General features: G+C 52.0%; 1 pseudogene; it reads right to left on the minus strand.

Moving 5' to 3' along the window:
* Nucleotides 1-10230: 10230 nt before the first annotated feature.
* LOC120617403 (uncharacterized) lies at nucleotides 10231-10349 on the minus strand (annotated as a pseudogene).
* Nucleotides 10350-14468: the final 4119 nt, after the last annotated feature.

Here is a 14468-nt window from a genome sequence, read left to right on the forward strand (position 1 = left end):
TTCTCTGGCTATTTTCCCCTGAGACCGGACAGAGGGATGCTGGAAAAGCCCTCAGAACTGTCCTCAAACCTGAAGACATGAGTTATTACTCTCAGCTCCTGCCACTCGGCTCCCAGCATGACCCCATCCCACGATCCCACACTGTCTTGTGGTTTTGCCACATAGAATCTGTAACCTACATGCCATTGGGGGTCGGGGTTTTTAGATCATAAGCTCTTTGTCTCTGTATTGGGCAATTCAATATTAAACTACTTTTTTCCCCATACTGCCGACTCCTGCATGTGTGTTACTTGGGGCCAGGGTGCCAGGCAGGTGGACTCAAGGAGAAAACATTGGGGTTCTGGTAACAAGTGACTTCCCGGGACCGGTACCTGGGTCTGTAGGACAAGAGGGCACACGCGACCTTCCCACATTCCAGGGCTGTAGACACGGACTCCGAGGAAGGTCTGTCTCCTACTTGCCCACAGCCTTGTGGTCGTCCTGTCCTCGAGAAGCAGAGGAGCCCATCAGGGACCTGTTGCAAAAGCCGCGTTTATTCCAGGAAACAGTCCGCTGGGGCGTCTTCCCCCCACCCCAAGCCCGAGCCCTGAGGTGCAGATTAGAGAGGGGCTGTGGCTGGCCCACCTCGAGGTCCAATCCTCCCTGAGTTTTACGGATAGGGAAACAAAGACTACAGAAGGGGAAGTGACTTGCCCAGGGCCTCACGATTATCTTTCCCGGTGTCCTAACCCAGGGTGGACAAACCACTAACAACAGGCTCGCTGGGGCCTCGTCTAAACAAGGGCCTCCTCTGGCCATCCCCAGCTCACACGCTGGTCCCGCCCCATGCCCTGCCCGTAGGGGCTGCGTCCACCGCGGGCAATAAGCTGGGCACCCCCAGCAAGGGTGTGGGAGGGCCTAGCACTCTGCCGCGGGGAGGGGCGGGGGGGGGAAGCAGCTGGCTGGGGACCCCCTAGACCTCCTCACCCCCAGATGCTGTCATGCTTTCCGGAAGATACGGGGTGTGGCAGGCTCCTAGGAAGCCCGGCCTCCAGGCCCTTCCCCGCCTGCTTCCAGGGTAGAACATAACTTGAGGTTCCGGAAGCAGGAGGGCTCTGCAGCAGGGACGCAGCACGGGTCAGGGTCCCCTTGTTCCGCCGCGGGGGGAAGAAGCAAAGCCGCCTGTCTACCCGGCTCGCCGCTCCCTTCCCTCCCGGCACCACCTCCAGCCTCGCGGCTCCTTCCGGGCTCCTGGGGGAGGCCGTGCCGGAGCCCCAGCTTTTCCTGAAGTGTGGAAAACGCCACGGATGGTGTTGCAGATGATTTTCAATGGGAAACGGCCAGACTTTCGAGAACTCTTCATTGTTCTATAGTCTTACAGTCCTGTTTTTGACCCCCAAAAATAAAATCGTAGCGGGCTTCCAGTTATTGTAATGATAAAATGTTTTCTTTGTAATTATATTTTAAAAAAGTGTGAAAACCCAACATTCAACCGAGTAAATGTGAAGATCGACTTGGTATATACTAAGCGACGCTTCCATCAGGCAGCGAGCGTCCCATCTAAACCAGGAGAGGGGCTCCCTGGGGCTTGTGCAAAACGGGCAGACGGGTGGGGCAAGCGGCTTTAGCAGGAGAAAAGAAACATTGTTTTGAGCAGCTCAGCTCCTTCTGGAGGCGAGAGACCGCGGGGCTTTTGTCTTGCAGGCTCCCTCACCAGTGCTAATCCTGAGATTTCAGATGTCACCTCCCAGAAGGGCTTGAAGTGGCCCTTGAGTCTTGCTCTGCGGTCCTGGGGGCACGCGGCTCCATTTTGGGCCTCTTCCTTCGCTTTGGAGCTGAGACTGGGAGACAGAGTTCAACGGAAACGATTTCGGGTTCCTCGCGCGCACTCGCTCGCTGACCGAATGCTTGCCGCGGCCCCCCGTGCCCGGGACGCCTCCGCGCTCTCGAGGAAAGCCGGTTACTCCGGGTCCCCCGCCTCGGCCACCGAAGCCCGCGGCGCCACCTGCTGTCCCGCCGGCGCCAGTGCAGCCTCCGGCCTCGGCCGAGCGGGCTGGGTTCCCGGCCCCTTCCGTGGGGTGCGGGGCAGGAGAGTGAAATCCCTGGGGGAAATCCGGGGCGCAGACCTTTGGGGAGCAGGTGGCGAGGACGAATGAGGGTGCAAAGTGAAGCGATCTGTGCGATGGGCAGAAACGCCTCCCACGGAAGAAGGGAACGGAAAGAGCGTGGCAAGCACAGCCGCATTTAGCCTGCTCGTCTCGGGCAAAGGCCCGCAGCCGGCACCTCCAGGCAAAGAGGGGGCTGGCCTGCTCCCCACCGCCTCGCCGGGTGTGGGGAGGCAGCTGGGGAGCGGCACCGGAAGCTCCATCGTGGACGGTGACAACTGTATTGGGACACCGCACTCTCTTCTTGCCGCGGAGGGCGGAGCCCCCCACTCCCACGGGACGGAAAACCGCTCCCCAGAGCGCCCCTTCTTAGCAGCCCCCGTGACGAGGCTGGAACCCCACCGCGTCCGGGACGACATCTGCACCCCAGTTTGCCTGAGGTTGGGCCACCTGCGCCCCAACTCCGCCACCTGGTGGAACGGCGAACAAATAGCTCAAAGTCCTTCAGGGTTTTGCAGCTGGAGAGGGAGGCGCGGTCCCGGCGCGGGGACCGCTCTACCTCAGTCGTTCTCTGAATGAAAGGGGACGGGGGACGGGGTGGGGGTGTTAAGGGCTCGGGCCTCGTCTTAGTAGATTCCCGTACAGTGCGTTTGGAGTGCCCCGCCCCCCATCCCCCAAGTGATTCTGGTCCCCTGAAGGCTGCGAACCCCCACTGCACGGGCTTCAGGGTGCTCCTTTGCCCCGCTTCCGGTGCAGTGAAAAAAAATGACGCTCCTTGTGAACTTGAACTTCGGGCGAGGCGCTCCGAAGGCGCCACTGGCCCCACCTTTCTGCGCATTCGAACCGAGGAGGAACCGAGGACTTAGGGAAGTTACCGTGACTTGCCCAAGACCAGTGGACGGCGGGCCCAGGATTTGAATTCAGTGCGTTTCAAAGCGCGATTTTTTTCTAACTCTTTCCAATACGGTGTTTCTCTTTCTTCTCTTTATTCCTATGATTTCGGTATCATGATATTAAAGTTATTTTTTAAAACAGGCAATACAGTTAGTGGTTCGACTTTTTCAAATCTTAAAATGTATTTGGCACCATCATGCAACACTGTGAATACCCTTAACTCATACTGAACTGAACACTTGAAAACAGTAGAGATGGTGAATTTTGTGCTATGCGTTTGTTTGTTTGTTTGTTTGTTTTACCACAGCCTTTAAAAGGCATTCAGTGGAAGGGTTCGTTCCCCATCTGCCCAGTGACCCCTCACCATGGGAAACCATCTCTATTAGTTTTATATGAATCTTTCACTTTTTATTTTACTTTAATTAAAAAAATTTATTTTTCGATTAGAGTTGACATCCAATTATTCTATATTAGTTTCAGGTGTACAGTGTAGTAATTAGACATTTATATAATTTATAAAGTGATCCCCCCGATTAGTCTAGTACCTACTTGGCATCATACAGAGTTATTACAATATTGTTGACCATATTCCCCATGTTGTACTTCACATCCCTGTGACTATTTTGTAACTACCAAGGATCTTTCCCTTTTTAAAAAGTACACATAAGTAAATACAGAAACTTACTACCCCCACACTGGCCTTTTTTGCATAAAGACTAGCAAAGTGTCCATATCAGTCTGCATCTTATTATTGTGATGGGATGCTACATCTTGGAGATCTTTCTAAGTCAGTTTATCGAGAGCCCCTCAATCCTTTTAAAAATTTACTTTATTTAAATTAAATGAGATTTTTTTTTATTGAGGTAAAATTGACCTGTAACATTATATTAGTTTCAGGTGTACAACGTAGTGATTGAAATATTTGTATACCTTGCAACATGATCAGCACGATGAATCTAGTAACATCTGTCACCATTCACATTTACAGAAAAATTTTTCCATTTTTTTCTTACGATGAGGGTTTTAAGATCCCTTTTAGCAACTTTCAAATCTTCAGTACAGTATTATTAACTGTAGTCCCCAAGACTACTTATACCTGTAAGTTTGTCTCTTTCGATCACCTTCACCCATTGTGACCATCCCCACCTCTGGCAACTACCAATCTGTTGTCTGTATCTGTGAGCTTGGTTTTGATGGGTTTGCTTTGTTTCTAGATTCCACACATTAAGTGAGATCTTATGGTGTTTGTCTTTCTCTGACTTATTTCACTTAGCGTAAGTCCATCCATGTTGTCACAAATGGCAGGATTTCATTCTATTTTATGGCTAAGTAGTGTTCTATTGTAAATATATACCACATCTTCCTTATCCACCCATCCGTCCATCAGCACTTAGGTTGTTTCCATGTCTGTTGGCTGTTGTAACAGGGCACCTCATTCCCTTTTTAAGCTGGTATTTCTTTCTTCCCTGCAGAGGGGAGGCAGGTAACATTGTTTCCGGTGACGCATTTTTAAGGAGTAGGCTCCACGTACCCAGATTTAAACCACAGCAGCAAAGTTACATGTCTTAGATTCACCCTTGACAGTGGGCAGGCTCCTGGTCCGGACTGTCTCAGTAAATCCCATGTTTTCCCCTTCAGCCTTGAAACGGGTCACAATGCCATATGACATAGTAGCAGGTGTTAGCACAGTTTACGACAGAGACCTCATCCTGGATGTAAGTGGGGTGCGGGGAGGGGGCACACTCTGTGCCGTCTCCAGAGCCCTACGGAAATAACTGTTTGCAACAGAGCTGGGTGCACAGCTCTCCCTGGACTTCCCCCTACCGTGAAGCGTTTCCTCCGCCTTGACTTGGTTCAGTGTGTGCACGAGGCCGGCCGTTTCTGCACATACCAGATTGCAATCCCTTCTTCCCCCGCCCCTGAATACATTCGTTTTGGTTTTACAGCTGAGAGTGTGCATTTCGTGGCTTGCTGGCAGTCACCCACATTGTGGTCAGCTCACACTTTGAGAGGCTTCTGGAACAGAGGGTCTAGCGTACTTACAGACTCATCTCATGCCATCTCTGGGCTTGTTGGGTGGGATGGTGGGTGGAGTCATTCGAGATAATAAACTTTTTTGGGGGGATGCATACAGATGAATTAACATAGGTTGCCCGCGGGGGTGCTGGGGGGCTGCCTCTTGCTGTCCTGCATGCTGGCGACCGGCGACCATGAGCGCTCGCTCTAATGGCCCTCGCATTTAATACTCCTTCTCTCCCTCATTACACTTTAAGTTCCTTAAAGGCCAAAGTGGAAATTCATTCATCCCTGCCATTCTCACAGCCTTGGAAGCACGACCTGGGCTCAGGCAATGCCTGAGCGCCTACCACGTGCCAAATGCCTACCACGTGCCAGGCGCCTGCTAAGCCCCTTATTCGATTACCTCACTTAATCCTGGTGACAACTCCCTGAAGTGGGCGCTACTGTTATTTATTCCCAGCTGGGAGATGGAGAAAGTAAAGCATGGAGAGGTCAAGCGCCGAGCGAAGTCACAGGGCTCCCAGAAGCAGAGCGGTCTGGCTCCAAACACACCCGCTTCGCCGCTCTGGCTTTCCCCTCGTTCTGGGAATTCTGGGAAGTTCGGGAGGAGGGCCGGATCTCCTGCACTCTAACATGAAACAGTAACACTCAGTCGAGCGAAAGGGTAACATGGGGCCTGGCTCTCCTACTAATTAGCTGTTAGAACCTTGGGGCAGGTACTTAATGTTTTTGCTTCTCATCCATAAAACAGGGAAATCCCTGCTGCCTGCACTGCTGCCTGAGCCCTGGATGGCAGGGTGAGTAAGGCGCTCACCTGCAGTGTGTGCTGCTTCCACTCGCGGGGCAGGGGGCCAGGTCTTTCTGGGGGCCCGGTACTCAAAGCACGGTGCACGGACTGCAGCTGGGGTATCACCGCGAACTCGCTGGACATGCAGACCCCAGGGCCGTGCCCCAGACCAGCTGCATCAGAACCTGCATTTCATTGAGGTCCCTGGGGGATTTGCTTGTGCATTTATGTTCGAGAAAGTCCTGCTCTAACAGTGGCAGCTTCCAGTCACCCTTCTCCAGCGGACTCCAAGGCCCAACTCCTCACTCCGCACCATGGTGTGTGGGGGTGGGGCCGGACAACCCAATTTTTCCAGCTCTTTCAGCCTCTTCTGAAGCTTGGGGACCAGCCAGGCTTGGTGACTCAGCAGCCATACGAGGCAGCAGAGAAAAATGAATGAGGCAGTTTATGCACTTTTGATGTGACAGGGAAGACACTGTTTTGGCTGGAGCACCTATACTTTGTCATCTTTTTGTGAGTCCACCTTCCATCCTTGCCCAACTTGGCATTTTGAAAAATGAAGCTTTAGGTGACTGAGGAAGGAAGGGTGGCCAGAAACAAGAGTGCCACCTTGTGGCTGGAGCCTGGCATTACCATCCAGAACACAGCAAGGATGGAGAATGATTTCTCTGATGATGGGACAGTGAGAACTAAGTCTTCCTGAGCCTTTGTTACATGCCAGACGCGTGCCAAGTCCTCCTCATGGGTTGGTTTGTTTAGAATTCACAACAAGAGTATGAAGTAGGGACAATTGCTATCCCCATACTGCAGGGCTGGGCGAGCAGACGGGGAGAGATGCAGTAAGGGTCTCCTGGCTAGTGAAGGCTGGAGCTGGGAGGGAACCCAGCGTGGCCTGGTTCCAGAGCCCACGTTTCTAACAGTTTCGATGGGCTTCCTCTGTAGCAACAGAGGAAGACCCCCACATTTCAGACTATTTTTAGACCTGGAGCCAGGCAACGAATGTCGGGGTCGGGAGTCAGAGACCTGGGTTCTGGGGTGAGCTTTCCTCTCTCCTACTCGGGGTGTCTCAGACAAGACATTCACGTAATTTTTCTGAGTTTGTGGAGAGGAGATAATATTATTTGAGCCATTTACCTTATAGCATCTTTGCAAGAATCCAAGGAAGCCCCCGGAAAAATAAAATTGGGTTTAAAATTGCACGGCAGTGGGAAAGGTGAGGTGGTATCTGATATTCTCATGGAATAAAAGGTTTAAAAACTCCATTTCTCCCAATACCTCCAACCGGCTGCATCAGTCAGAATAGACATGGTGACGCTGGGCTATCAACGAACCCTAACACCTCGGCTGCTAAAAACAACAGAGCATCTTCCTCATCAGCCAGGTCAGCCAGGTCTCTGCTCATTTTAGTCACTCAGGGGCCCAGGCTGACAAAGGTTCCATCTCAACATGTGCTTTGATGACCCTGCAAGCAAGAAAAAAACAAAACAAAAACAAAAACAAACAAACAAAAAACAGAGCCCAGAGACCATCGACTAGCCTTTTAGCCTCTGTCCAGTAGTGACATGTGAGTGACACATGCATTTCATGGGCCGAAGCAGGTCCCACGGTCACACACGAGCTCCAGTGGGTGGAGAACCCCACCGTGCATTCCGGAGACAGCTTGACCTTTGTGACCCAGTACTTTTCTTCCTCTGCTTCTTCTTCCTTCCTTCCCTTTCTTCTTGACTTTCTTCCCTTCCCCTTAACCCAATGCCTACTATGTATAGCTGATGTTTCTCACTGGGATTATAGGGTAAGACAGAACTTCATCATCAGGGCACACATGGCCTCACGGGGAAGTCAGAAAGCTGACAGGGGTAAGCATGGGGTGATACCTGAGCACAGAGAAGGGGCAGCTCACTCGGTTTGGGCAGTGGTTAGGGAAGGCTTCCCGGAGGAGGTGGTACACAAGTCCCCGAGGACAGGCTGCAGCAAGCCTGGTGAAAGAGGCAGAGAGAGCGCTTTCAGAAAGGGCTGAAGATAGATGAGTGGGAGAGCTCTTTGGCCAACAGCGAGAAGTTCCGTGGGTGTGGGGTGTGCTGGAGCTGGGCAAGGGGACAGGAAGCCTGCTAGAAGTTGATTGTCTGGGCCTGGAGACCACTTTATAGAGTATGGACTTTACTGTGAGGGCACTGGGCTGCCAGAAGGGTTTTAGGCAGGGCAGTGACACTGGAAGTTCCTTCCGCCGTGGGGCGGAGGGGAGGGGTATGGCTGGGAGCAGAGTTAGGGCGCTGATGTAGTAGTAACGAGACAGGGATGGTGGAGACTCACACGCAGGCGGTGGCTGGGGGCGGCGGGAGGAGACAGATCAGGGGCTGGTTACGGGGGTCGGCTTAAATCAAAAGTGGGGGTAACGCCAGAACTTTAAAATGTCCGCGTTTCAAATGGCACGGAACCGCTGAGGTTGGTTTGTTCATTCAAGAAATATGTTCATGCCGATTTCAGGCCTGTTCTGGCTGCTTGGGGAGCAGAGTGGGAAAAAAAAAATCACAATTTCCCGCCCTTGTGAGGCTTATAGTCTAATGGGAGAGCAGACAGTAAATAATAAATATACACAGTACGGAATATATTAAAAAGTAAATGCCATGGAGGGAGGGGCAGGGAAGGGGTGGTCACGAGTGTCAGTATTTTAGACAGAGGGGTTAGAAAAGATCTCATTGAGAGGTGACACTTGAGAAGAGACTTGACCGGGTCTAGACTGAGGGAGGAGGGCAGGTGGCAGAGCACACCGGTTCCCAGGGGGACGTTTGCCTTTGAGCAGCCTTCTTCGAAATCCAAAACGTATTTCCATAATCGTCTTGCTCGCCAGGAATGGGTGACCATCTCTGACTGCGGGAAGGGCAGGGGGAGATGGGGGTGTGGGTACCAAGCTTGGCATCTACTGGCCCAGGCGGTGGCACTTGATCTGGGCCTTGACAGGTGAACAGGCCTGTTTTGGTCACTAGAGAGGATGAAGGGCATTCCAGGAGGAGGAAACAGAAGGCAGAGGCAAAGACGAGTGAAATAAAGCATAACACAGATGGAGCGATCGGAAGGAAGCGTGTGCGTGCGTGCGTGCGTAAAGGCTGGAGAGATGGCAGTGGACGCAGAGCTCACAAACCGAAACGCTTCTGGAGTTCAGGCAGCCCGCGTCGAGGAGCCACGTGCAGTCGAGACAGCAGGGCGTGCTGGGGATTGCAGCATTCCCATGGGGCTTTGCTCTGATCTCACGCCGAGTCATGTGAAAATTCAGGACCGAGGGGCACAGATATTCTAAAATTGTTTGAGCAGCCAGAAACCTAGAGGATGGATTTTTATGTGAAGGCTTCTGATTTTAACTGCTTGAGAATTTTAAGCACAGCTAAAGGAACACACCTGTAGGTTGGCTATGGCCACAGATGGCTGGTTTCTGCGGGGCGATACAGATTGTAAACTCCATCCCACCGTTACCCGCTGTAATCAAGACAAACGAAAGACCTCCGGCGAGCCTTCCTCCTGACAGGGTTATTTTGGCCTATAGGTTGGGATTTGCAGATGCGCCGACTTAAGGTGATGGAACATCTCCTAACGTTTGCCTTTACCACTCCGGTCACTACGGACACCCTTCCCCGCTTTGTCCCCTGAGCACCCCCCCACCCCCCATGTGTCTTTCTCCTGTGGCTTCCGTTCTGCCTAAGTTCAGCCCACTTATAGCCTCTGCTGCTTCGGGGGACCCCTCCTCTGTGTACCCTTAGGGCTCAGGCTGAATATTCCAGACCGAACTCCTGACGGATAGAGTCCAGATATCCCATTTTAAGTCCGGGGTCCCACTCCTTCCTGACTGATGCCTTGGCTCTTACATACGAGACCTGGTGAATCTGAGGGTTCATCCAAAGCTGTAATTCCGCAACTCACGCAGTGAAGCTCGGGCGTGTTTCCTGTGGGACTCTTCCGGGGCTGCCTTCGAGGCTTTCCGAAGCTGAGTGTTTAAAGCCCTGAGTCTGTCAGTGTTTTTTATCTTCATCTCTTCAGTGTCATTAGGAGCAACCATCCCACTGTACGGTCACTGGAGTGAATGTCACTCCTGTAATAGTCAAGTGCAACAGCCGCCTGGTCCCCAAGGCAATGGCATCCCTAGACACTCCATCACGATCGACCGCAGGGGATAATTTGATTAATGATGACGTCACTGCCTGCTGTAGGTCCCTCTTACTAACATCCCGATTCTCAAGGACCTCGACACTGCATTCGCGTCCAAGGTCATGACCAAACCAGTCCCCGAATCTCATCTGTGGGGATCCATTTCCTAGGATCGCTCATGCTGTCAAATGTTAGATCACTCGGTCAGTGGGAAAAAAAACAACAACCCATTAGCTTCCTCTATATTAAATTACCTCTTTTATTTTTATTTCTTTTCGTGGCTATATAGTATTTATTTATTTATTTTTACACCTACAGCACCTGGTCTTCCTAGCTGGTCTCCCATCCAAGTACTAACTAGGCCCGACCCTGCTTAGCTTCTAAGATCAGATGGGATCGGGCTTGTTCACGGTGGCATGGCCGTAGTAGTTACCTCTTTTAAAGGGACTTACTTAACAGGCAAAAAGGGAACATTGAGGTATCAGAGGTGGTAACTTCAGAAGGCATGGATTACTCTTGGGGTTTGAGAAGCCAAGGGAAGAAGACAAATTTCTGGTGGAGCCCAGACTTTTGGAGCAAGGGCCCTACGGGACAGCGACTCGGAACCCAGTGCTGCCCCTGGTGCTGGTACACTGGGTGGGTGGGGAGGAGGCGGCGAGGCTGCTTCCGGGAGGGCTGGCAAACGGGATCAACTGTTGCTGCTGGGGTGATGCCAACAGGAAACAGAAATCCGTTCTTAGCCCCACATCGCAAAGGGGCAGGTGTAAGGGTGTCTTTGTTGCTGAGAACAAGAGCTTAATAACCTGCCCGTTAGCTCCTGGGGGCCGTGGCATCTGAGAGCCCAGATCAGGATGCTGAAGGAGCAACCCTGACTAAGGGAATTTTACTCAGACAAGGGGGCCCCTAAAACATTGCCTAGAACCCAAGGACGGGCACATGGCAGGGACTCCACGCTGTCTTGTTTCCTTCCTCCTTCGTTCGGTGGCCTCTCCACCTTCCTGCTGCCACCAAACCTGGCTTGCAGGCGGTGTGAGCGCAGGTGAGGGGAGGGAGGGCCACTCGGTTGTGGCTTCGTCTGCACACACTCGGAGCACTGCGCACCCCAACAAGAGCTCTGAAGAGTGTGCTGCGTGGGGACGTTTTTGCGCCTTTAAGTAGCATTAGCAGAGGCCCCTTTGCTTTCTTTAGCGCCGAAACTTCTTTTTCTCATTAGCACAGTCTTCTGGAGAGAGACAAGGGGCAGAGTGGCTAATTAGTGAACCTGGGTGACTGCCTCCTACCTCCAAACCTTTCTCAAACATCTGCCACCCCCCCACCCCACCCAGAGGAAGCCAGAACCTGCTGCTAGCAGACTTTCTCATTGGAGAAACTATCAAAAAACATTTGTGAATAACCACGATCGCCTTAAAATGGGGGAAAGAAGCACATTTTCCAATTACGGCCTGGGTGAACGCTCCGGCTTGTTTAATTAATGGAGAGTGCATCTGTTTGCCGAGGCCCCTCTGAATGCGTTTTCCGGAGTTCCTTAATTAGTTACAAAAAGCTGCAGGTGTACTGGCAGGGGAGGTGAGCTGGGCTGGGCTGTCTTCCAGAGAGAGGCTCTTTTTTTTTAATGTAAATATTTAGTCGTATGCTGATGAGGTTCGTTTTAAAGTTGTCTTCCCTGTTTGATCTGCCTGCAGTGGTACTGGAAGATCTATTTGTGCTCCATTTGGACTGTAGACAAAATAAATTGAAATGGAAGAGACCAATTTTCATTATGACAGACACTTATATGCGGTTAGACCATTACCAGGATGACAAGTTATTTGCGTGTTGTCACTGTGAGGCTGCCGCCTGGTTTTTCAGGCGAAAACGCTGCAAGGGGAGACGAGTCGTCGCATGCTAATTCTGTGGATCGAATCGCAACGTTACATGTGTTATATAGAGGAACCCAACGTGGTAGGCGACGTGGTAGGGGGGTGGCAGGCGACAGGGGCTTTCATCCTCCTGGTAAGCGAAGATCGTCTCAGCAACGCAGATGTGTCCAAAAGGTTTACCCTCCTGCAAACGTGGCTCTCTGCCTGTTACTGTTTTTAAAAAACTATCGCTTGTTGCAGGAATTATCACTTCTAGATCCAAGGGATGATGTTACCGTTCAAAGGTGTTCGAGGCTGAGTTTAACGAGTTTGTGATGATCGAGTGTGTGGGTGTTGGAGGGTGCACTCTGATCAACGGTAGCAGGAGTTGGCGAACTATGGCCCACGGGCCACAGTTGACCTAGTTTTTTTTAAATAAAGTTTTATTGGAACACATCCACACCCATTTGTTGATGTTTGTGGCTGCTTTCGCCACATTTGCAGAGTTGAGTAGCCGCGGCTGCATCGCCTGCATAGCCTGAACTATTTACTCGCTGGCTCTTTACAGAAAAGGTTTGCTGACCCCAGAACGATGGAGACGCTGTGGCTGGCCACACAAAGCTTGGGGAGAAGGGCTGTGGCTTCTGTGGTCTTCTTTGCGGCCCTCCATTTCCCGACCTCTAGGTTGGAGGCCAAAACGTCCTCCCCTCTGTGTCTCAGAGTGCTGCGTGAGACATACGGTTGAAAACTTTTCCAGCGAATCTTTGTATTTTCTCACAGAGAAACACACGCTCAGTAATGGAGAAAATGGAAGATCCGTCTTCATGCCTTGGTGTTCCTCGGTGTTCTCCGTCCCGTGAATCTAGACAAAGACAAGCGAGTCACTGACACAAAACATCGCTTGAATCGGCCCCTTCCGCTTTCCAGTAACTGCTTCCCAGGAGAAGCCATGTCTTTTGCAGTGTTCATAGGACGAGAGTTCTTGTTTATTCCAGGAGAAAGATACACACATGTGACTGCCCAGTGGCAAGTCATTGCTTGTCCCGTGCCCCTTCTGTTCTGCCTTCTGGGTACTCATGTTTTATTCCAGTAACCACAGTGGAGGTGTCTCCGTGCTACAAATCTTAATTTTTTTTTTAATGTTCTAAACAGCTCATAACATTATTCTTAAGATTTCATAAATCAGGGTTCTGCTTCTGGGCCTGGATTAAAATTCGAAGGTGAAATCGATTCCGGCAAGGTATCTTGTGGGTATTTGGGCACAGCGTGGTGAGCGGAATGATGTCCCCTGTGTTTGGTGCCCACATAAATAATGCAACAAAGCCTGAGATAGAGGGGCTTCCAGAAGCTGCTGCTAAGTAACCAGGCGACCTTCAGCCCCTCACCTGCGTCCTCTGGGTTTCGTCTGCCAAGTAAGGGCTTTGGGATAGATGCTCCCTGGCATCCTGTCTATTTAAAAGATTCGGAATGTGGAGACTGATCCACATTCTCTCCTTTCTAATTCCATGCATCCCATTCAGTCTGGCCTTTGCCAGGGGCCCTTACGCGACAAAGCAAGGTGGGATAAGCTGGCAGGAAGGGGTGTGTGGTCAGGGGTCTGCTGGACAGACAACAGATGTGCCCACACTAGAAACTGAGTCCCACAAACTTAAGCAGGCAAGTGACATGTCGAGAGGACATCGCGATGCTGGAGGATGGACAGGAAGGCTGGAGGACCGACCAAGGGAGACTGGTAGGTGAGAGACAGCTAGGGGTGTGCCTGGAATAGTCTGTGTAGATGGCTGTTGCTCGTTGCTGGTGCCCCCACCTGAAGCCACACTCAGGGCCACCGCGATTCGCTTGTCAGGGTTAGAAAAAGGGACCTGCTTTGCCACGGCGGGATGGGAGGGCCGGCCTGGCGCGCAGAGCTCGGACAGATTCAGCTCCTCCTCACTTTCTTACCGGGGCGCCCTAGAGCAGCCTCCCAGCGCCACCGCTGTCCTTGCTGCTCGCCACTGAGCCTGCATTTTCCTGTCATGACTTGTAGAGTTCTGGGCAAGAGCGCCGGTTCCTTTTGCTTCGAGCCTGGTCCAGGTCTGAGCCATGGGGAAGAGGAAATAGGCATCCTGTTTGGCTCCGAGGATGGGATCCGGGGTCCCGCCTTTCTGTGCTTTGGGTTACATTGGAGAGAGAGCCAAGCAAAAGGCAGCTGCGCAAGCACAACCAGTGTGCACCACGCACGCGCAGGCTGTTCTCTGCGGGACTGCAGGGCCACCGTTCGCCCTGCGGGCTGGACGCGCCCTGGACCCGCGCGGCAGTGCCCGGCTTCGCGGGTGCCCTGGCCGGGACCAGCTCGGCGCTCACCTCCCCCCGCGGGCCTTTCGTGAGTGCGGACCCAGCAGCCCGCAGTTCCCCGACTCCGGAGAACGTCACACCGCATTCAGAATGACACACACACTCTGAACCCACCTGGCAGGGGCAACCGGGGTTGCAAGGGTGCCAGTCGTCGTTTATGTGTTTTCACAAACGCAAAACAGTAAATGCATCATTTGCCCGTTTTCAGAGTTTCACTGAGATGATCTCTTGTAGAACTTTAGAAGATTCTTTTTCCCTCTGTTCAAAGGAATTTGGGGGTATTATGGAAGAAGTTCATATTTAAACTGATGGCAGATGTGGTTATAGTTAACATTCAGTTTTGGAGGCCAAAGGAGGGAAAGAGATACCTAGTGA

The sequence above is a fragment of the Pteropus medius genome, unplaced genomic scaffold, assembly GCF_902729225.1.
Source record: "Pteropus medius unplaced genomic scaffold, Ma_sr-lr_union100, whole genome shotgun sequence".
NCBI lineage: Eukaryota > Metazoa > Chordata > Mammalia > Chiroptera > Pteropodidae > Pteropus > Pteropus medius.